Genomic DNA, 3672 nt, shown 5'->3' with positions numbered 1-3672 from the left:
AATAATTCAGCCCAATAAGTGGCGTCAGACATGTGCATGGGAATGCTAGATGTAGTATTGTTTATAATATTAAAAAATTGGAAAGCCACCAAAACATTCAGCAATAAAAGATAAGTTAAGAAAATTATGGTACATTTTTACATGATGAATACTGAGCATCTATTAAACATTATGTTGTAAAAAAGTATTTTCAGCACAAAAAATTACAGTATGTTGATAAATGAAAGAAAAAAGTTCATTCAATTACTATTTTTTAAAATATAAGAACAGGGTGCACTTACTAAAAGCCACCACACTTTGGATCTGGTTCCCTTCCTTACACCACTCTTTCCAAGGTGTGCCATGTCCTCTTTCAAGCAGGTAGTGAAGCCATCCTCACAGGGTTAACTAGAATTCTGGACAGAAATCTAATTATTAAGCACTAATCAGGCTGCGCTTTGACCCCCTTCTTTGTAACTGAAAGTCAGTTGGCACTAGATCCTGACCATTTGATTTTCAACTGTTGCTATATATAGGATCTCTGACAGTAGAATCACAAGGCTTTTGTTTAAAGATCACTGGAGATAATTTTTTGATGCAAATAACTGAGTAGAATCATTTAATTTGACATTAAATACAATTACTTAAACAGCTAAGGTGACATTTACTGCCCTGTAGTTTGAGTTTAATTTTTTTTTTTTTAACCTTAAGTTCCAGGGTATACGTGCACAACGTGCAGGTTTGTTAACTAGGTATACATGTGCCATTTTGGTTTGCTGCACCCATCAGCTCATTATTTTCATTAGGTATTTCTCCTAAACTATCCCTCCCCCAGCCCCCACCCCAATAGGCCCCGGTGTGTGATGTTCCCCTCCCTGTGTTCAAGTGGTCTGATTATTCAATTCCCACCTATGAGTGAGAATATGCGGTGTTTGGTTTTCTGTCCTTGTGATAGTTTGCTGAGAATGATGGTTTCCAGCTTCATCCATGTCCTTGCAAAGGACTCTTCCAAACTAGCAATAATAAAAACATTAATTTTGATCACCCATGTGAGGGAGAAGACTGAATTATTCTTTCATTCTCTTTCTAGTCTCTATAGAAAATGCATTACAAAATCATTGTCTTTCGAAGAGGTCACCAACGAGCATTCAATCTAAAATGTAGGGATGGGAGAGGAGTGTCAAGCAATAAAAGAGTTAACATGCCGGGCGCGGTGGCTCACGCCTGTAATCCCAACACTATGGGAGGTTGAGGCAGGCTGATCTTGAGGTCAACAGATCGAGATCATCCTGGTCAACATGGTGAAACCCCGTCTCTACTAAAAATACAAAAATTAGCCAGGCATGGTGGTGCGCACCTGTAGTCCCAGCTACTTGGGAAGCTGAGGCAGGAGAATCACTTGAACCCAGGAGATGGAGGTTTCAGTGAGCCAAGATCACACCACTGCATTCCAGCCTGGTGACAGAGAGAGACTCTCTAAATAAATAAATAAATAAATGAAAAAGAGTTAACACAATAATTGATTTTTCTGGATTGTATGATATGTGGAGTATTTTTTAACTTTATAAAATTTATAATTTTTATTTTTTCTTTCTCATTCTATATAAATATTCATGTTCAAACTCAATTTTGCATTTATAATTTTATATTACTTTTCTCAAAGAAAGTCCCCCAAAATGTAAAAGCTCAGTCCTCAAAAGCATTCTGGATTCATTCTCAATCTAGAAAATGTACTGCAAGTGCCAAAATACCCAAGGTATTTGTGATGAAGAAACCAAGGAGATTATGGGTGGATTCTTCTTTTGTTTTGTTTGCCTTTCTGCTTTTCTAGGTGCTGCAACTTTTCTACATCAAGCATGTTCTACATTATAATTAGGAAAAAAAAAAAAAACTATGATAAAAATGTTTAGAGAACTGCAATGTTCTTTAACAACCACACGTTTTAGGTCTTAGCAAATCCCCTAAGCCAAATGAAAAAGATGATAGAAAGACATAATCACCACTACATACACTCTCTAGCCCGTGACAAAGAAGAATGGTTTACTTAGAGTAACTACTAAGTAACTGAGTTTAAAACTCTGAAATAAGACTCTTTTAAAATGTAGTCTTTTATATTTAACAGAGAGAAATTTTCTGCATGAAATCGTTTAATTTTGTAGATTTATTAAATCGGCTAAATTAGGCTGGGAGCAGTGGCTCACACCTGTAATCCCAGCACTTTGAGAGGCCAAGGTGTGTGAATCACCTGAGGTCAGGAGTTCGAGACCAGCTTGGCCAACATGGTGAAACCCCGTCTTTACTAAAAATACAAAAGTTAGGCAGGCCTGGTGGCATGTGCCTGTGATCTCAGCTACTCAAGAGGCTGAGACAAGAGAATTGTTTGAACCCAGGAGGCAGAGTTTCCAGTGAACTGAGATCATGCCACTGCACTCCAGCCCGAGTGCTGGAGTGAGACTCTGTCTCAAATATACACACACACACACACAAACACACACACACACATAAATAAGCCAGGCGTGGTGGCACATGCCTTTAGTCCCAGCTACTAAGGAGGCTGAGGTGGGAGGATCTGGAGCCCAAGAGGCTGAGGCTACAGTGAGCTATGGTCATGCCACTGCATTTTGGCCTGAGTGACAGAGCAGAGATCCTGTCTCTGTTTTTAAAAAATAATAAATAAATAAATTAGCCTATGAATTAAACTCCCCACAGATTAATTAAAAGCTATTCTGGAAAAATATTAGACTGCAACCAATGCCCAAGAAATTGTTAACCAACTCTGACAGACACCTGCCCTCCACTGGGTGTGAAGGAATACAAAATAATTAAACTGAGTTATACAGCTTACTCTCTAGAGGATTATAATATAATTGAGGAAATGATTTATGTGAAAAATAAGTTATACATAGAGGAAATATGTCATGAACAAACTAATATCCATTACTTCTTGTAGAAGTACACAACAGTATGTGTGTATCCACTACTACTTGCTTAAAAGTACATGACAGAGCCATGTAGAGAACAAGATAGCATATATTAAGATTCTTATTGGTTAGTTCAGGCAAACTGGGAAGGATTTGGAGGAGGAAATTATCAAAACGCATAGCTATCCTAAGCAAGGCCTCAGAGGATGTGGGCAAAACTGGAGAAGGCCTTCCACATTATGTATGTGTATTTATTTTTAAAAGCCGAAAATGAGGTTGAGTGTAGTGTGGCTAAGGAACAGAAAGGAGATCGACCTGATTGAACCAAATAGCATTTGCTGAGGAGTAGAGGTTCATACTGACGTTTTTGATGGTAATGACTGCGTAGTGATGTCTGAAAGAATACTTATCTTTGCCATTGAATTCAAAACTGGGAAAGGCAATTACATAAACGTATTTTAATTGAGGGGACACACTTAACTGGAAAAACAAAAATATATATTATTTATCATTATTCACTCAAATTCAGTTCAGTTAACCAAGATTTGTTTATATAACTAAGCACAATTCTTTCTTATTCAACCTGAAAACATGGACATATGTTTAATTTTTTTCAATTTTTATTAATTAGGAGATGTCAACCATTGAACTAGAATAATATCTGTGTCCTTATATAAATACAGACATATTAAGAAATCAAGTTTATAAAGATCCATTTAATAGACACCTAATGTACTCTTGTCAGTTTTTGTTTCTCTTTGTAGTGAAAAGA

This window comes from Mandrillus leucophaeus, unplaced genomic scaffold (genome assembly GCF_000951045.1).
Source record: "Mandrillus leucophaeus isolate KB7577 unplaced genomic scaffold, Mleu.le_1.0 Scaffold503, whole genome shotgun sequence".
Classification (NCBI taxonomy): Eukaryota; Metazoa; Chordata; class Mammalia; order Primates; family Cercopithecidae; genus Mandrillus; species Mandrillus leucophaeus.
The sequence above is the reverse complement of the archived record's forward strand: the minus strand, read 5'-3'. Positions refer to the sequence as shown.